General features: G+C 37.2%; 1 pseudogene; it reads left to right on the top strand.

Moving 5' to 3' along the window:
• Window positions 1–9,583: 9,583 nt before the first annotated feature.
• Window positions 9,584–22,055, top strand: part of LOC140172440 (nose resistant to fluoxetine protein 6-like) — a 37,788-nt pseudogene continuing 25,316 nt past the window's right edge.

Below are 22,055 nucleotides of genomic sequence, written 5' to 3'. Positions count from 1 at the left end.
CTGAGATCAATTTTAATTTCTTTGTGCACATCCGACTCTTCAATGTACTCTCATTCAGAACAGTTTGCAAAACGTTCAGTTTGAAGAGAGCGTAATGCTGGACTGTCCTAGTCCAAAAGATTTTATACAGAAAAGCTCATTCCATTGCTAAAACGTGGAGCAAGTTAATTTGAAAGATTTGATAAATTGTGTTAATTTCTGTTGTGCTGTACATGTACGCGTGACATTCAATTCAATTGAATGAACATGATGAATAAATATTCATTGGACATTGAGGTCATGTTGCTGAAATCGTGAATAGCAGACCTGCCAACTGTCCCTCATTTGGGGTTTTCCAAAGTGAAAATGAAGAACAGTCCTGTTTTCTGAAAATTTCAGTGATGGTAAATTTAAATGTAAGAACAGCAGAAAATGATGCAAATTTCACTTTAAAATTTTGCTATATAGCATTCTCTGTAGTCTCTTGCGATAAATTATAAATTTAGACTTGCAAAACTTTCCCTATTCTGAAAGTATTGCACACCTCAAGTCTTTGAATTTGTCGGTACCTGGTTTGTGTACATGTACAAGGTTTTGGCCTCACTGTCCCTCTTTCTGACTTCAGTAGGTTGGCAGGTCTGGAATAGACTTGATGCAATTTGCCTGCCCTTTGTTCATCACTGTTCAAAATTCAAATGTTTTGTGCTTGCTGCCTAAAATTATATGCCAGTTTGTATTAATGTAAACCTGTAATTTCTGGCAGTTTTCTTTTGAGCTAGTTGTGTACACATCGATTTTGGACTACCATATTATTAACTTTCTTTGTTTGTCTAATTTGGTGAAGTGGGCTCTGAATGGGGAAGAGAAAAAAATAAAATTTCTCAAAGATAAATGTGTATGTAGTCTTCTTCTTATATGTTATTTTATGGATGATAAATTGGCAATGTTAGATGTTAGTGGGGAAAGAGCATTCAACAATGTTCAAAAAAGGCTGATTTAACACATTTTAGTTTTTTCTTGAGGATTTAAACCGGGGGGGGGGGGGGGACTTCAATATGAGATGGATATAGATGTAGGGCTGGTACTTCCGCACTAAGGGGCTTTCGGTGAGAGCAAAATGTAAAAAATATGGGGTCATTGGGTGAGAGCATGATTTTTGGCATTCGGTGAGAGCAAAATGTATAAAATATGGGGTCATTGGGTGAGAACATGGCCATTTTCTTTAATGGAATCTTTGGGTGAGAACCGAAACAGCGCCATAGAAACCTCGGAAATCGAATTTCTAGTTCTAAATGGCTTCAAATTTTTTTTTTTTTTTTTTTTCAAAATTAGTAACAAAATTAGAATGAAAGTTGCTGTTCAAATTGAACTTGTAAGGGTCTTTGGGTGACAGATCAAATGAAAAAATAGGGGGTCTTCGGGTGACAGAGCATGTGTTTGTAAAAAAATATGGGGTCTTTGGGTGACAGCGACGCTGAAAAAGGGGGGTCTTAACAGCCCTACATACGCGTCACCTCCAAAGTTGGAGTGCCCCCCCCCGGATTTAAACCATAACGAGATCTGGGCGACCAATCACAAGCCAGATCCATTTAAAGATGCATTACATGAAGGCCAATGTTAGTAGGCCAGAAATCCGTCGATCTCATCCATAGACAACCGTGTTAAACTTGTTAACTACAATCGAAAGTAAGTAGTCCACTTGTTTGGGAAGTAGTACGAGGAACCCATACCATACTTAGCTTAAAATAGGGCAGCGTCAATAACGAAAATGTCACACCGATAAATGACACGTCTGTTTTGCCCGTTTTTTTTAAGTTTGCCTTGCGAACTATTTGGGAAGCCAACAAACAGAGGGAGTACGATGACTAAAAAGATCAGATGTGAAAATCTCCCGGCCCCCGCACTCCGTGCATCCGCGGGTATTCATGCTTGTCGGTGAACTTTAAAAACACCCCCTTTTGCATCTCATTTCGCGAAGTTTTAGGGAAAAACACCCCTTTTTTAGCGATTTCGCTAATTATTTGCCCTCCGACCCTATTTTCGCTAAAACGCGAACGAAATTTCTAATATACCCTTTTCTGGCAGAAACGCGTAGGATGAAAATACCCTTTTTTTATTTTTTCTAACACGTGGTTTGAAAAAACACCTCTTTTTGTGTGTTTCGCGAATCACGTTTCTTCATCTGACATGTCTGAAAACACCCCTTATTTCGCGAAATTTTCGACGAGCATGAATACCCGCGAATGCACGGAGTGCGGGGACCGGGGAAAATCGATCAATTGTGCACAAATTAATTAAATGGGCAAGTGGAGTACGGAGAAGTCTACTCACAGGCTATGTTAGCACATCTATGACAATGACAAAGGTAGGCCTACCAAAATCTGAATTTTGATCACTGAATGGGCCTTTAAGTTCACCTACATGCCAATAAAATTTGCTTACAGCTTTCCCGGGTCTACCATGAAAATAACACTTATTTAAACACTTGGACCATTCTGAAGATGTCTGGTAATTCCTTTTGACATCTACAAAGTTGGAAGGTTAAATACAGACTGTGACAATAAAAATTATACAATTGCAATTTCGCTTTTGAGAAAAATAAAAGAGATCACGGCAACAATCAGCGGAATCAGTAACATCTTGGCTAAACTGGACTTGGTTTCTTTTCTAGTTCGGGCTCAAACGGTATGCTCGGTTAACGAAAACGAATTGTGCCTTTTGACATTTTTGTGCATATCCAGTGTTTGCATCGCGTAAAATTGACTTTTATGATTAGCATTGTATTTTTGCTTTTTAGAAAAATATTAAAGGGTTATGGCGTAAATTTGATATGCAGCTGTAGAATCAGTAATATCTTGGCTACATGTAATAGAAAAGCTTAACTTGGTTTCTTTCCTAGTTCAGGTTCGTATTAGTAATCGGCTAAGTAGGGCCACTTTTTCGCACGTATCAAGCCAAATGAACTTTCATGCTTATCTTCAAAGATTTCAGAACAAAAGCCAAGGGATTTCTTGTTTTTCTTTCACTTAACTGACATTATAAATGATACGATATTTATTTCAAATTTATGAATTAAAATATACCACTTCAAATACCCCATTGTTTAAAATTACGGTACCCATCTATTCTTATGAGCACCGATCAAAATGGTTCATCGCAACTTGACTTTACAAAGACACGAAAGCTGTTGTAGGACTACTTTACACAATTGGTCATATCTTCGCTTGTAGACCACCGATTTGATTAAAACAAAGCTTTTATTGATGTCTTGACGAACAAGTAATATCCAATTCAATAAATAAGTGAAATGTTTGCTTAATACTATTTTCTAAATTGTATACATTTTTTTTGCAACCTGTAGGTCTACATTTACATTATGATGTTGAGGGTATTAAAAAAAACAGGTTGTTTTTGGTACAAGCCTAAATGTTAGGAAAATACTTGCTTTAGGGTTGGAAAACAACCGCAATAATAGTACATGTATATAGGCCTACTTGCTCAGTGGGTCCATTTTATACAAGGAAAACTTATTTGCTTTGCCGGCCGGTACCTTGAATTTGAAAGTCCTACGCGGTGCTATACAACTCGAATGTTTTAATCTGTGGAAATATAAGTGAATAGATTCATCAGGTTTGTAAATCAAATCAAGTAGTAATTTGTGCTTGTGCTTCCAGTCTTCAAAAGTGGGTCAAGTACGTGACGTAGGAAATAAGTGCCTTCCTCTCTATTCTAATAGAAGGCACTTACCGTAAAACCCCGTCTACAAGCATAGGGGAGAGCGGGGAGTGTTCGCCCTATATTTTTCTGACCAGCCTAGCGATGTCAATTTTAAGGTTAGGGATGACCTGATTAGCCCACGTGAAAGCTCTATGTCTTAGCTATATACAACCACAATCCCAGAACTATAGGCCTTACAATAGCAACAGGATAGAGCAAACAAAAAAGTTTTGCAAAGTGGCGAACTTGCCCCATATTGGGGCAGGTTCGCCCATATGGTGGGGTAAGTTCACCCTAATCACAAAAAAAGGTTTAAACATTGCATAACAATAACATATTTAATGCAAACATTTAGCAAGAGTATACAGGGCATTCATTCTCTTCTGGGGAGTCACTAAATTTGTTGCAGGGGGTCGGGTCAGGGTAAAATGTAGAGGCTCAAAGTGAGCTTAAACGTATCATGTTTACAACTTCGGGGAGATTATGGATCAGGACATAAACGGTGGTATGAGTAATACTGATACCACATAACTTTAAAAAACATGCTTTTCAGTAGTTTTACCTTGTTTAATGGTATAATTATAAATATTTTGCATAATACGCTGATGGGGCAGGTCCGCCCTCCAGTTTGGGGTAAATCCGCCCGGGGAAGATATAGGGCGAACATGCCCCATCCTCAAAAGGGCGAACGTGCCCCTTGTGCTCATTTTTGTATTTTCTTCAGGGTATGCAAAATACAAATCGAATAAGGAGTTTATAACTGCATTAAATCTTTGACAAATCCCATATGTTCCCAATACAGATTTCCATTAAAACCATCTGTATTTATGTATCAATGATAATACAACATCATTAATGCAAGAAAAAAATACGTTTTGGTGTAATTTTTTGGTTTTGGCTGCAGTTCGATGAACACGTCCCTATATGTCGCGTAGCTAATATGAGAAGTTTTTCAAGTTTATAATGACCTATGTCACCTAATTTTGCCATCACCAAATTCCCCGAATGCCGTAGTGCTGAGAAACAAGGGGTGGGCGAACCTGCCCCTAGGGCGAACACTCCCCACTCTCCCCTATAGAGTGCCTCTGATGAAAGCTACATTAATCCAGGCGCCATTATGGAATTTGAACAAATAAATTACGGATCTAAGCATAATACAAACAAGTATTATTTTAAGACCAATCTATTATATTGGTATATTAACGCTTGCATCGAATTAATTTAACTTTCATAAAAAACACTATATAATTATGCTTGTAGACGGGGTTTTACGGTATTTCCCAAGTCACGTATTTGACCCACTTTTGAAGACTGGAAGTAAGACTACTCAAAACCGGAAGCCAGTTTCCCGGGAAAATGGATCAGATAATCACATCTGATGAACTTGGTTTCTTTTCTAGTTCGGGCTCAAACGGTATGCTCGGTTAACGAAAACGAATTGTGCCTTTTGACATTTTTGTGCATATCCAGTTTGCATCGCGTAAAATTGACTTTTATGATTAGCATTGTATTTTTGCTTTTTAGAAAAATATTAAAGGGTTATGGCGTAAATTTGATATGCAGCTGTAGAATCAGTAATATCTTGGCTACATGTAATAGAAAAGCTTAACTTGGTTTCTTTCCTAGTTCAGGTTCGTATTAGTAATCGGCTAAGTAGGGCCACTTTTTCGCACGTATCAAGCCAAATGAACTTTCATGCTTATCTTCAAAGATTTCAGAACAAAAGCCAAGGGATTTCTTGTTTTTCTTTCACTTTACTGACATTATAAATGATACGATATTTATTTCAAATTTATGAATTAAAATATACCACTTCAAATACCCCATTGTTTAAAATTACGGTACCCATCTATTCTTATGAGCACCGATCAAAATGGTTCATCGCAACTTGACTTTACAAAGACACGAAAGCTGTTGTAGGACTACTTTACACAATTGGTCATATCTTCGCTTGTAGACCACCGATTTGATTAAAACAAAGCTTTTATTGATGTCTTGACGAACAAGTAATATCCAATTCAATAAATAAGTGAAATGTTTGCTTAATACTATTTTCTAAATTGTATACATTTTTGTTGCAACCTGTAGGTCTACATTTACATTTACATTATGATGTTGAGGGTATTAAAAAAAAAACAGGTTGTTTTTGGTACAAGCCTAAATGTTAGGAAAATACTTGCTTTAGGGTTGGAAAACAACCGCAATAATAGTACATGTATATAGGCCTACTTGCTCAGTGGGTCCATTTTATACAAGGAAAACTTATTTGCTTTGCCGGCCGGTACCTTGAATTTGAAAGTCCTACGCGGTGCTATACAACTCGAATGTTTTAATCTGTGGAAATATAAGTGAATAGATTCATCAGGTTTGTAAATCAAATCAAGTAGTAATTTGTGCTTGTGCTTCCAGTCTTCAAAAGTGGGTCAAATACGTGACGTAGGAAATAAGTGCCTTCCTCTCTATTCTAATAGAAGGCACTTACCGTAAAACCCCGTCTACAAGCATAGGGGAGAGCGGGGAGTGTTCGCCCTATATTTTTCTGACCAGCCTAGCGATGTCAATTTTAAGGTTAGGGATGACCTGATTAGCCCACGTGAAAGCTCTATGTCTTAGCTATATACGACCACAATCCGAACTATAGGCCTTACAATAGCAACAGGATAGAGCAAAAAAAAAAGTTTTGCAAAGTGGCGAACTTGCCCCATATTGGGGCAGGTTCGCCCATATGGTGGGGAAAGTTCACCCTAATCCCAAAAAGGTTTGAACATTGCATAACAATAACATATTCAATGCAAACATTTAGCAAGAGTATAAAGGGCATTCATTCTCTTCTGGAGAGTCACTAAATTTGTTGCAGGGGTCGGGTCAGGGTAAAATGTAGGGGTCCAAAGTGAGCTTAAACGTATCATGTTTACAACTTCGGGGAGAAATGGATTAGGACATAAACGGTGGTATGAGTAATACCGATATCACATAACTTAAAAAAAACACGTTTTCAGTAGTTTTATCTTGTTTAATGGTTTAATTATCAATATTTTTGCATAATACGCTGATGGGGCAGGTCCGCCCTCCAGTTTGGGGTAAGTCCGCCCGGGGAAGATATAGGGCGAACATGCCCCATCCTCAAAAGGGCGAACGAGCCCCTTGTGCACATTTTTGTATTTTTGGGGTATGCAAAACACAAATCGAATAAGGAGTTTATAACTGCATTAAATCTTTGACAAATCCCATATGTTCCCAATACAGATTTACATTAAAACCATCTGTATTTATGTATCAATGATAATACAACATTATGAATGCAAGAAAAAATTACGTTTTGGTGTAATTTTTTTGTTTTGGCTGCAGTTCGATGAACACGTCCCTATATGTCAGCTTATGTCGCGTAGCTAATATGAGAAGTTTATAATGACCTATGTCACCTAATTTTGCCATCACCAAATTCCCTGATAGCCGTAGTGCTGAGAAACAAGGGGTGGGCGAACCTGCCCCTAGGGCGAACACTCCCCGCTCTCCCCTACTGGCAAATATAGCTATTTAGCTGGACAATACTTCCTGATGCGGATGGTCGAATAAATACTATCTCAGCACATCTAATTATTATGACTTTCGTCCCCATTGCACTAAATGGATTGATTCAAAAAAGTTTATGGTACCCGATGTTCTACGGATTTTTATAAAAATATCGCGGGAAAAGACCAAAATTTAAAAGAAATGGGGTTTCAAATTGAACTTTAGAATTTGAAAAGTATAAATCACGTTGGGTCTAAGACTGTGCTAACACTTTTCTTTGATGACTTTGACCACACTGTTTTATTTTTTCAAATATCTTAAGGACTGGGGTATGAACGTTTGGACAGCATTTATTTTGGGACATTAGAGCACATCAGACATATCGAATTGCATTCGGAATATGAAGAATGTCATTCTGATATCAAATAATTTTGATTTTTGAAATTCGCAATTTAATACACATTTTATGGCAAATCATTAAAATTTATATTTTTGATATTTAACAGTACTTGAAGTAAACTTTATAAATCTGATGATTTATACTTAAAGTGTATGTAGGTGGGATGAAAAGCCGACGATCAATTGAAAATTTTGACCTTTCGTATTGAAGATATGGATTTTTTTCCCAAAACACCAAAAAAAAATTAGGTCTTTTTGGGAAAAAATCCATATCTTCAATATGAAAGGTCAAAATTTTCAATTGACCGTCGGCTTTTCCTCCTGCTACATACACTTTAAGAATATATCATTAGATTTATATAATTTACTTCGAGGACTGTTATATATCAAAAATTTGTATTATATTGGGATTTTAAAAAATGAAAATTATTTGATATCAGAAAGACATGCTTCGTATTCAGAATGCAATTCGATAGGTCTGAGGTGCTCTCATGTCCCACAAAAAATACTGTCGAAACGCAATAAACGCTCATTTTGGATCCCTTAAAAAATACAAGAATCTATTAAAGCTAATTGAACAGACAGTAGTATTGAAGGCCATTGTCCATTGATACCGTAGTGCAGACTCACAGCTTGATCAACCATATAGACCGTGAAGGATAACATATTCAATAATGCATTGGCTTAATCAGTCAAGACGGTTATATAATAAGTAAATAGGCCTATGTTTCAGACTTCGCAAATGTAGACTGCGGAACTAAGTCTTCATTGAGAACAGGTTATTGGCGAGTTAAAAAATAGGCGAGTTAGAAAAAGGCGAGTTAAAATGGCGAGTTACCCCCTGCAGTGTTTTCCGGAAAGTCCATGCGGCGAGTTGTGAATTTCCGGAAAGTCCATGCTCTTGGCGAAGTTGTGAATTTCCGGAAAGTCCATGCGGCGAGTTGTGAATTTCCGGAAAGTCCATGCGGCGAGTTGTGAATTTCCGGAAAGTCTACGCGGCGAGTTGTGAATTTCCAGAAGGTCCACATGGCGAGTTGTGAATTTCCGGAAAGTCCACGCGGCGAGTTGTGAATTTCGGAAAGTCCATGTGGCGAAGTTGTGAATTTCGGAAAGTCCAAGATTTTGAACCAAAAATGCAGTTTTGGTCAAAATTCAAAAACTGATTATTTAAAAAAATTGATACTTGTATTCTTTGACTCATATTGCAGCCACTGATGGCATGTGGTTTGAGAAACACATGGTTGTTTTCAGAAAATATCACACTGGGCTCCTGCAGTGCATGGTCAAGGTTGTTATACAACCAGATAAGCTATGTGTCTGCATGCATGCATGTGCAAGAAAACTTTGCTGGTTTCATCTTCTTTTCCCAAGCATTTAAAATATCTAAAATTGTTTTAAAAACACACAACTTTTTAACTTTCTTGGTGGCAATGTATCCACAAACATTAGCCGTACCAAATTATCAATTCAAAACATAAAAGTCTCGATGAATATTCCATCAACTCACTGTTGGGACTTCATCATAGTGTTACTGTAACTCGCCACCAGGATTTCATAGTGTTACTGTAACTCGCCACCGGGACTTCATAGTGTTACTGTAACTCGCCACCGGGACTTCATAGTGTTACTGTAACTCGCCACCGGGACTTCATAGTGTTACTGTAACTCGCCACCGGGACTTCATAGTGTTACTGTAACTCGCCACCGGGACTTCATAGTGTTACTGTAACTCGCCACCGGGACTTCATAGTGTTACCCATGGGAATATCTAAAATAGCCTGACTCTGTGGGGGTAACTCGCCTTTTAACTCGCCTTTACCTAACTCGCCCATATTGTAACTCGCCTAAAACATGCTCTCGTCTTCATTGATAGTCAGTCAACTCAATAGGTTGATCTAGTGGTCATGTAGACCTATAGACATAGTGTAAATTTTATGTTTCTTTGCAGAATTTGTGCTTTGATAAAGTACTGAGTTCGGCGTTTATGCAACAAGTCGAAATTAATCGACTCATCTGGAGTGTTGAAAAATGAAATCAGAAGCAACCTGTAAAGATGCTCTTGTGTATCTTTTTCAAAATGACACAGAAACGTCTCTAAAAGGTATGTCACTTTGTCTTGTATATTTAAATGTCCGATTTAATGGCAACTCATGCACATTTTGGTTTGACACGATTTTTGCACAACCAAAGAAGAACTTCTGGGATGGATAACGCCAGTGATAACTAGCCCTAGAACTCTGGCCATAGTATCCGTTTTTACTTCTACTAGGGCCAGAGGTAGCTCGAGATACTCTAGCTAAAATACAGGTTTACATTTACTATCTTACATTATCTTGCTGTATTTCAGCTAGAGCTCCAAACGACAAGCTTCCGGGTTTTGTTGGAGAACAATACTGTTACGTAAGATGAAGAAGAAACCCGCCTCGGAGCCCGCCCTACTCATTATTTCATTGTACTTATTGCAATTTGCCTCACACATTACGTAATCAACACAAAGCTTTTGTGAGGATTAGTGAGTGGATAAGAAATTGACAGTGGAGGATACGAAGGACACACCGATTGTTAGTTGTCAATCATGAATTGCCGCAACGTATTAATATTTTACTGCATGGCATTCCGCAAACACCAAGACAAATTATGCCGTATTTTTCCAAAGATCATCTCATATGAAGTAAGCTGAATGCGATCTGTACTTCTGTAACATTCCAATCGCTTTTGATCACCTATTATCGGCGAATTTGCTTTAAAACACGTGAGTTCATGTTGTGTAAACATAATTAGCATAGACACAAATGAAATTACGATGCAATACAATGCAATTTGAATGCGCAGCAGATCTATAGAAATAACGTTGCCCGGTTTTATGCAGAATTAGACCCTGTCTGGCCAGAGGCACTTACATTGAAAAATTTGTTGGAGATGCTTGAACGATCCAGTACAAAAAATGACAGCATTTCAATGCTTGATCGAGGTCACTAATTAACATGATAAAACCCACTTGAGAACACACAATCGCCGGTCATTTCTAAAGATGCATTTATACTCAATCGCTTTTGGAGAAACCTGAATCGCACGCATGGTCAGTGTACTAAATCGCCGTCGTATTTGCCTGCTGAGCGTGCGCATGATTCGCTGTTTTTCAAAAGCGACGCCTGAGCGACACGTAGGCCTATATTGACACCCTCTGTCGGTAGTCCTTCAAGGAGGACCACGCTCCATTTAGTACGATAGTCCACGCCGTCAGGCGTGGGTCCTTCTACATTCGACAAATCCTTCCCGGAAAGTCGGGGGAAATGTCAAACTGATTAACCACGCCTACTGACAGCTACTAATGATATTCAGCCAATCCGATCGACTGAATATCATCAATAGCTGTCAGTAGGTGTGGCTTGCCTACCTGGTACCAGAACACTAGCTTCTAGCTTGGGATTGACACCAGTATTGCGTAACAAAATTGATTATTAATCCTCTTCAGTTGCATTATGTGTTAATGCTATTATAATATACTCGGTTTTACCCTCAGTTCACTGACCTGTAGGTAGCACACAATCACTTCCTTTTGTCATCACTACATTTAATATTGTCCTGGTTAACCACGATTCGTTACTATTTTTGTAGAGGTTGTGCTTGAAATTATTGATTGGCTACAAACAAATGATTTGAACCGATGTTCTTCACCGTAATCATTGGGCAGTGTAGTCCATTCAATCAAATGTTGTCATCAACCTATTTGATCGTACATGTAGTGCATTTGTTATGTGTGCGAGACGAACTGTCTCGGTAGATTGCAATCATGCTTTTGTTGAATGGATTTGAGGAGTCCACCATATTTACGGGATGATTTACGTCATATGCACAACCTCTATTAATTGTGAAAGTTGGCCTATTCGTTTAACATGTTTAAGAACAATATAGAATTGGAGGACACACGCTTCATAAAAACTTTGGGTTTCACTCATTTATTTACTTTAAGGGGGTATAATACCATGATTTTCATCCCAATGACAAAGTTCAATAACCTCAATTAAATACTCAATAGTGCAAATTTGACCTCAAGTTGCAGAGTATGAGTTTTTGTACCCAAATTTTCAAAGGTCATTCAATGAATATACAAATGTATTGGGGTTAAATAATTGTGCCCTCATTAGATGAGCATGTTGTGGATCCTAGTGTAAGACATGAAGACCTACCAATTGAGAGACTGATTATGAATTGAGTGGTTGCTTGACTCGATTACTTAATTGATTGATATTTTAACACCAAGATACGGTACATTAATTACGAGACTACAATGTAATTTGTAAATAATCATAATTGATCGATTGATCTAACGGAATGATTATCAATTGATGCTTGTTGAGTAGTTTAATGCTTGACTGACTATTAATTCATATCAATCTAATAAGTTATTGTGATTCTATTTATATTATTATATTATATTGATTTATAGGATGACCATATCAATTAAATGATTAATCAATCAATTCATTAAATAATTCTGATTGTTTTCTTGATTGTTTGTTTAATACTTTATTGGTTGGTTGAATGAACCAACGATTGAGTGATTAATCCAAGAATCCCTTGAACTTGAAGAATGTCAGTTTGCAACCATTTTTCGAAAATCGGAGTAACTTTTAATTTTTCACCCCTAGCATGCAAATTGACCTTGGACCTGTCGAGCCTCAAAACTTGGTAACAAATATGTCCTACGTGCAAATATGTTACACTGTGATCCTTAGACCCAGACAAATAATTTGACATGTTTTTAGTGAATTTGGAGCATGTTTAATTTTTGCCTCCTATATGACTATGAGTATGTAGGGTGTTTGAGGGTCTTTTGGGTCTTTTTTGATGGTTTCGGAGTTCCAACTTGCCGCTTGATGCTTATATAAGCACATTTCCAAAATAGAACCAGACTAATATAATGACACTGGTTTTACAAAATAAATCAATATGATATCACGATTTAGGCCAAGCTACTTTAAAAGTATGAAGTGTTTTGATCCATGCAATCTCAATCGATTGAGATGACAGCGTACTCGTCCCAGTTACATCAAGGGGGTGACACTAAATTCACGGTTGTTCTATTAGCAACGCAAAATCTATGAAAAATTCAGCTGGTTTACTAGCTAGAAAGTGAGGCCAGTTATCGATCCGTTATAGCTCGTTATGAATAATTCATGTTCGACCCCTTGGATCATGTTAATTGAGTTTGGCAAATAACAACGTTGTTAGTTTTGCGAACTTTGCCTGTTCAATGAGAGTATAGCGCGCCCCCAATACATCTGGGCGCAAAACAGGCGAAAACGATCCAGTTTAATGAAATGGCGGACGGGTATTCCCATCAGGCACCAGTGATATGTTTTTTCAAAGAAAGTCTACTAATTTGATATGAAATGACATTTTGCAATAGCAAAGTCAAAATTAGGACTTGCTGTCAATAATATGAAGGAAACATGTGACAGAGGCAAGGTGGGAAATACAAGTAGTATTTAAGTTATGAATAACCTTTGATACCCGACCTGACCTTCCATCATGGCGCCTTATTCGTTTTTATGTATTTCTATTATGCTCTCAAGTAAAATCAAATACCAATCTGCTCTGAGCAGACAATGTTACTTGGCTCCCAGCATGAATTATTGATTTTATACGGAAGTAAAGAAATGCACAGTGTATGTGCATGATGTGCAAGCATACTCCAAATATTTACGGTAAATCTGAATAGTGGTCACATGTTAACATATCATGTGTTCGGGAAATCACGTGGCAACATTTTAAGATTTCAGGCTTGTTTACTAGTTAATTGCCATTTGTACTCTTTATTATTTATCTTTGTTAATTAACATATATTTTAAATGCTGATAAATCGTGGTTGTCTACCCGCGATATCTGTTAAATTCAATATTTTATGAATATAATTCTACCACGCAGAGGGGGTCACGCAGCAGAATTTCACATCACCTGACTTAGCTACATTTCGAAGCTCTGCTCTTCAAATTCATGTAAATTTCAAAGTTTATACATTTAATATATTTAATATGATACTAATTTTTTGTTATAACCAACTGGTACACGAAATATACTAGCTTATTACCTATACAGAAAGGTAATTATCAGCCTTCACTCAGCAAATTGACATGCCCGGCATATGCAGCCATTCTCCGTCTGGATAACATGACTGTCGCCCTCAATACGTCTGGGCGCAAATTTAAATAACAATACGCTATTTACATATCAATGCGGCCTCATGCTAATTAAAGCTGCCCCATCCAGGAGTTCATCTATGGTTACATAACAGATGCGGTTAAATGATGGGCGGGGTTACCAACCATATTTGGAGTTATTACGTTGTCATTAACTGGGTTGGTTCAGGTCACTGCTTATGGTAATTCGATTGCGCTGCTGGGGGTAGCGCACCAATCTATAAGGACCAACGCCTGACGGCGTTGATTATTAGTGCTAAATATTGCGTTGGTCCTGTATGGACTATCTGTCGGTCAACGTTCTCTAAAATTGCACACATAACTTGTGTAGTTAGCGACAATGATTCAGTCTGGGTATAAACACAGCTTTACACAATGACTAATTTACATAGGCACAAAAGACCGTGTTCATGTACCGTTACTCAGCCAAAAATGGCAGAGTAGGTCCCGGATCTTCTGTACATGTTCCTATCTCCTCAACGTTATACCTTTCCAACAAGGAAAGAGATACGAAAGGCGAACGTCTAGTGATAACTGATAAGGATTGGTTATTGCAACTGAGTCTCAGGTCCCGGGCTCAGGTCCTGCCAGCAAGACTGTTTATCATAAACATAATGATGTCCATATCCACGGACCTGAATCAGTATCTAATAACGTCCTAATGATAAATGAAGATTCTGAGTAGTTACACCCATCCGCACGAGACATCCCGCTATCTCTAAGGACCGCTATCTCTAAGGTTCGCTACATCTAAGGTTCGCTATCACTAACGTGTAAAGTCTATGGAGATGAGAATCCCGCTATCTCTAATAGAGAAAAGGGTTCGCTATACCTAAAAAAGGTCCGCTACTTCTAAGGTTTGATATCGCTAATTTGTAATTAGGTTCGCTAGTTCTAAGGTTCGATATCACTAATTTTAAATAAAGTTCGCTATCACTAATTTAAAAAAGGTTCGCTATCACTAATTTTGAGTTAGACCCAGCATTTTATTGCCAGCAGACTGTTCTTCCTTGTGTGTGAAAGATGAGCCAAAATTCACTCTCTAAATGGTCTTCGACGTACACTTTATCATGGTTTTCATGGAAGAAAGGCCCAACTCCATGTAGTTGGGCCCTTCTTTCACAATATTGGATTAAAGAGGAATTTTGTTCATCCATGAAATCTGCTTTTCACTACAATAAACTTTCTTGCTATTATTTACATGCTTCTACTTGTGCAATTAATGGATATTACCAAATTTCTGTAGCTATTTATAACACATTTGCTTACGGAACTGGCACTTTCAGTATATTAGTGGAAGAAGGGCCCAACTCCAACTCGTATTAAGACATGTACCGTTGCTATGGAAACATCATATATAATTTTGAATGTATGTAATATTGTATGTTCATGTATTAAAGATCACCTGAAGATGAAAACATTCTGTCTATAAAACTTTTCCAAATATTAAGTTTTTTCTTAATATCTCAAAAACAGATTTGATGGAGTTGGGCCCTTCTTCCACTCAGGTATTCAATTGATAGAGCGTCAGACTTTGGAACTGAAGAGAGCATGGTCCGGGCACCGGTTCCGTTTTTTCATTCTCGTTTAATTTTAACTTTTTGACATGTTCTTTTTATCTTTCTTCAAATCTACCTTTCTACTTTTAATTTTAGGTGGGTTTTTGGGTGTTTTTTTTTATAGTTTTTTTAGTAATTTTGTGGTTTTATAGAAACTAGTAAAAGCATTTATTCTAAATAATAGCGAAACCCACGGTTAGACAGATGTGTTGTAACTACTTGTCTGTCCTCGTCTTTGCAATAAAAACCTATGTTGCACCTTTGTGCCATCCCAATTCTTGAGGAATGGTAGGTAGGGTGCGTTTTTGGCTTAAAGGCCCTTTCAGTGATTTCACAGGAACATTAAAAAAAATGGAAATTTGTCAGAGTTGCTTAGAAATAAAGAATAAGTCTACAGAATTTCATTAAACCACTTTTCCCCTGAATGCATCGACAAATTAGTCAAAAAACAGAAGCTTTAGAAAGGTTTTCTACTTCAACTCAGATCGACTCGAGAAAATCGAGATTTTCGTACAGTGCGCCATCAATCGACTGGAAAAACTTCCTAGACCAGTGTTTCTAACACGGGGGAAGAAGAGTCTAAATTGATTTAAAACAGACGCTTAATTTTTGTAGTAGAAAACAAAATAAGCAATTAAAGGTCACCGAGGCAAACTAACGGTCAATTCAAATATGAAAAACAGTTAAAATTGTGTATTTTGTTTAAAATAGTAGCTACTGATGTAATAAGTAGTAGAAACAATACGCAACGCGCATGGTACGGTGGAGAGTGAGCTTCTTTCGATCTCGAGTCGGACTTTTTGTACTGTCAGTATCAAAAGTCCAGAATCATGCAAATGCTTTATTTTGTCTAAAATACACGGCTTTCGACCGAACCACTAGCAGGCTATGTTAGCACATCTATGCCAATTACAAAGGTACCAAAATCTGAATTTTGATGATTTTTACGATCGTCCGGATGAGCAAATCACTGAATGGGCCTTTTTAAGCACGATTTTGTTTCTACTTATGTGTATAAGTGTGTCATCAAAAAGACCGGCCACCACCGTGGCCGCGTCTCTTTTTAGACTAGCTTTCTTGCGGCCAGAACGGTCGACAATGGCAACTGCGTTCTCATCGTGGGGTTGTACCTTCCCTACGACTAGCCCGCTGTTGCCATAATGACGCATTCCGACCGCAAGAAGCCCGCACAAGAACACTTTCATCGTGCTGGAAAATATATGAAGCAAATCTAATCTAAGCATTTTAATGTTGTATACAAGAACCTGTTCCAACTTACTGCAGGGGTGTTCAATTTAGTTAATACTCTTGGTCCTTTTTACGAACTTAATATATGCGTCTTCTACCCCTCGCCAGAATGAAAGACTTGTGATGAAATCAAAATAAATATTGTTCTGTTGCCACAATTGCAGTTTTTACAATAAAAAAATAGATGAGGAATAATAATTATTCCATATTTGAATCTATTGTCCCATCAAGAATAGAGTGTCTTCAAAAACTTCAATCAATTCATCTGACAAAGGAAACTATTCTGGTCATTCAATTTTGTTTCGCTTGCACCTGTTATATCACAGGCGTTGGTAGAGAAGGCACACTTCTCTTGTCTTCACCGAAGTAGTGATGTAAACACTAACATGATTAATTACCATAGCTAGCAATGGACATACACTATTTTTTGTTCCACTTGAACCCATACTCATAGGCTATTCGCTGTCGATGTGACGTAATTAATCGGATTAACTACCATAACAATTGATGAATACAATTTCGAATATATAGCCCTGCACTTCATCGTTCACGTGGCACCTATGCATTAAACCATAGTTGTCAAAGAAATGCTAATCACTCGCCATGTAAGATTAGTATTTATGAAAAGAGTGGTATTCAATCTATGTTTGGTGACATACGCGGGTGATTAGTGCAATCTGCTTGATGGTAGTTATTGCGATTATTACGTCACTTCGACAGCGAATTGCAGTATAGACGAATCCAACAAGCCAAGTGATGGTCAGAATTTATTCGGCCATTATACGCTGGTGAAGTTACGTAATTAATCGGATTAATTACCATAGCAATAGGTGAAAACAATTTTGAACATATCGCGCTGCGCTACAAGCAGGTTACACTCATCACCTGTACTGTGTATGTCTGCAATCATAGATTGAATACAATACTGGTCTTTTCAAAGATACTAATCTTACAGGTGCAGCATGATATGGTTCAATGAAAAGGTACCGCCTGAACGTATCAGTGTAACGCGGTATATTCAAAATTGTTTTCACCTATTGCTATGGTAGTTAATCCGATTATTACGTAACTTCGCCAGCGTATTGAATAAAACAGGAGGATGTGAGTTCATAAGGGCAATGTCGGGGATAGGTCACAATCGATGTGGAGAGATGAGAGGTCCGACCAACAGCCATATGGTTCATGTTCAACTAATTCCAGCGGACGGTCTGTGGCTAGTAAGGAATCGTCTTTGACCACATGCGCAGATCTGTCTCGTCAGGAAGATATTTAATATCCCGAATTTATAATAGGCCTATGCCTACCAGTTCCATCGTATAACCGATCTGCTAGAGAATATTTGTTACCATGTTTAATAAATTCGTATTTATCGTATAATAAAATGTAGCCAAATGTATATTATGTGTCACACGGTTTTCTGCTGAACCACTAGCAGGCTATGTTATCACATCTATGACAATGACAAAGGTGAATTTTGATGATTTTTACGATCGTCCGGATGAGCAAATCACTGAATGGGTCTTTAGTTCCTCCTCTCCTTATCCTGCCAATATTATATGAATCAAAGAAAAATAAAGAAAAATAAAATTAAACAAGAAAAAAGACAAAGAAAAGAAACAATAAAAGAAAAACAATAGAATAAATTAAACTAAATATGAAAAAAAAATGATCACGAAAGGAGTCTTTAGAAAATGCAAGAAAATATAAATGAAAAGTTTGAACAATATTTTGTTTATAAAAGTTTGTGTGACCGTGATGAGGCTCGAACTCACCATCTTCCGATCTAAAGAACCAAAGTCTTATGCCTTGCCAAGTGAGCTATGCTCGTGAGATGCGAAATAAAGATAAAATAATACATTGTATACCTGCTTGTGTCGGTAAATGATTTGCTCAAATTCCATAATGATATAATATTGTGGAGGGCGCTAGCGTGAAATTTGCTATCATCACAGTCGCTACTATTCCTTGTAGTCGGGTTTCTACGGTATTTGCGCATTATTTGCAGAATCTCTCCTCTTTTTCCACTATTTTGAAGACTTTAAGGCGATTTAATACCCTGATTTTCATCAGTACCCATCTTCTTTTTTTTGTTGCAAATTTATAAAGTATATAAATATGTTCATCATCTCATGTCCTGAACTTATAAAATATCTCTACATACAAAGTGGTTTTAAACCATTTTAGAAAATCATTTTAGCCCTATATTTTTTTTGTTTACTGTATCCTGGTAACTGAGATGTGTGTTTCATAACAAACCATAATTTATTCTATTGAACATGTCCAAGTAGAATACATGAATAGAATACATTAAATCCTTTGTTATACTATCTATAGAAATATACTCACTGATTATAACACTGAATAAATTAAATAGGCCTAAATAATCTCTTCCACATAGACAATTTAATACTACACAATGTATGTATCTTCTATAATATGTTGTTAGGAAAAGAGATTAAAAAAGGCTATAAGGTCATCAAAGGTCAGGTTATAGGTCAATTGGTTCAGGTCAAATTCAGGCATCAATTTTGAATACATGTGATAGTCTGTGATATCATACATGTCACAATGAGGCATCAATTTTGATATTTTGTCTGTTACTGGATATATAATGGAAATGTGTGAGGTGGATATACTAAAATACCTTGGGATGTAAATGGTGAGTACAATTTAGATTGCCGAGTTGAGTTGGATTGGGCAAATAAATATAAAATAGTTACCAAAATCACAAAAATGAAGCTTACGGAAAACTACCTAATATGGTGGTATAGGTGACATAAAATACAATCTTTTTCAACATTGCCATAGTGTGGTTGTGGTAACCTGTTACCTATGGCTTAATTAAGTTTCAGTGACATAGTGTTGCAAGTTCAAAATACAAACTATAGCTCGACATTGAAAATAGAAGCATTTTAACCGGTTCGTTTTTTGATAGTTGTGGAGCACCAAGTTCATGAAGTCATAAAAGAAATCAGGGACCACTTATTCCCATTTTACATATCAACATTATTTTCCTAATGTGTTAGCAACACATATCCAAAATTTTAACGAAATCCGTTGATAGTAAGCTTTCCAAAATGGAAGTGAATTTAAATCATCAGTGATGTACCTCCTTTTGGCTTCTATCTTCAAAAGCATGTAAGCTACATTGATACCGATGCCACCAATAAAACAAGAAGATTTTCCCTTCATTTTGCATACCACTTTGTCCAATTTTTTTTGTAATTTCTTCACAAAATGCAAAAAAAAAATCAATGGGTGTAGTACCCCCTTAAGCTTACTTAGCAGATATTGTGATGATCTTTGGCGACTTTAGCTTTTTTGGGCGATTTCGCTCATTTTACAGCGTTTTCCCTTGTGACATGGGGGCTATATCACCCACCTTACACCAACTTTTTTGAAGGGGGAAAATAAAATGTTTGAAATTGCCCATACTTACATCCCCTGCAATTTGAAGGCAGTCAATATGAAGAATATTGGCCAATTTGAGGTCCAACATGGAGCTTTACCACAGGGTTCAATTGGAGATTCAAACTTTGAAGAACTTGGAGAATAGCCCAATGGTTTAATCACCTGTGTTAGTTTATTCGTGTAAAATCATCGGCAAGTATAAAAGGCCCCATGTCACAAGGGAAAACGCTGTAAATCGCACATTATTTGCGCATTATTTGCAGAATCTCTCCTCTTTTTCCACTATTTTGAAGACTTTAAGCTTACTTAGCAGATATTGTGATGATCTTTGGCGACTTTAGCTTTTTTGGGCGATTTCGCTCATTTTACCGCGTTTTCCCTTGTGACATGGGGCTCCAAGCCATGTTGTCAACTGGTCCGTGAGACCCTCCAACATTGAAAGATGGGGAGGGGGTGGGAAGGGTGAGATATATATAGGGGGTAGTCTGTACTTCACATATATTGCATGCATGTTTCACTCGCCTCTCCCATTACGCATTTCCATTATTTAGTGCAAGTGTGCCTACTATTTTTTCCTGGATTGTAGCTGTTGGATCAGAACAGGATTGGTGGATTTTCTATGGTCGAGGATTGGGGATGATAAATTTAAAAAGTCGGGAGGGGAGAGGGGGAAGGAGACAAGAGAGACTTGTTTTACTTCCTATACCACCAGGTCATTTTATCATAAATATTTTAAATTTCAGCTCTTGATGCATTTGGAAAAGTTCCTCCCGGTGTCTTGGTTGGTAATACTGCATGGTGGGGCGACTATGACGAGTGTACAGCCATTGAGGGATTCAAATATTGTTCAGTCAATTTGCAAATCAATGCATCTACCAACGGTTTGTCATCGGTAAGAATATTGTTTGTATTGTTTGTATTTGATTTTTTTTTTTTTTTTTTTTTTTTCTTTTTAATTTTGGGCCTTTTAATTTGTGGCATTGCTGACTGACATTTAGTCAAGTTAGGCCTATAAATGTGTAAATCCGGATAACAAAACATTTGCTGCATGAGAGTCAGTAAGCCTATGAATCTTTACTTTGTTTAACATGTTTAAGTAATCTGCAAACAACAACTACAAATCGTGATGAATCTGTTCAGAGAACAACAACAACAACAACAACAACAACAAAGCCAAAACGAAAGTGCACATTTGCCTTCTCAGATGACGCATTTTTGTCTTTAAATAATCATATTTAATATAGTTTTTGGCTTTCCGGGATCAATTTCGGTCAACTTCAGTCAATATGGTTAATTTCAGTCAGGGCCACATGCCCAATCTCCGGGCCAATCCTATGAAACTCCCTAAACTAAAACGTCAAAGAAGCCAAATCATTGGAAAATATTCGAAAAAAAATACAAATCGCATCCTATCCCATCTTATGATTTAGTAATTCTTGGGGATATTTTACGTTTCTTGTGTGATAGTCTCTTTTTGTTTTCTTTCTTTTCTTTTTCTTTGTTTTTTTTCTGTCCCGTCCTATAGGGGTAGTGGTCCATGCATTGCCTTTCGACCATTACCTCCATAATCGTTTCGTTTAATCTTTCTTTAGTAAATATTTTGTCTGTTTTTTGATTGTGGAAACAAAGTTGAAATTAATTGAAGAAAAACGGTAAAAACTACTTTTCTTCGCCCCCGTCGTATGCTTGAATTTGTTTGTAATTTCTTGATTACCCCAGGCTATTCTAGATCTACCAGACTATGGCTTGTGTGCGCCAAACGTGTGTTCAGAGAATGACATCATATACAATATAGACACACTGACATGTAAGTAATTAAAGCAAATAAACTTTTTGCAATTCTCGCTATTCGCAATAAGGGCGCCGCCAGCGGTTTGCGATGTAATCGTGATGTATCATGGGAAAAGGTCGACATCCAAGTCCGCGCAATACGAATATTACCATGCTATTACATAGGAACACGTGACAATATTTTTTAGTTTGTCAAAATAAAGGTGTTACACGCGAATCGATACTCAATTCTGTT

Source organism: Amphiura filiformis, chromosome 16 (assembly GCF_039555335.1).
Source record: "Amphiura filiformis chromosome 16, Afil_fr2py, whole genome shotgun sequence".
Taxonomy (NCBI): domain Eukaryota; kingdom Metazoa; phylum Echinodermata; class Ophiuroidea; order Amphilepidida; family Amphiuridae; genus Amphiura; species Amphiura filiformis.
Note: the sequence above shows the minus strand (reverse complement) of the source record. Positions and strands in the feature narration are given on the sequence as shown.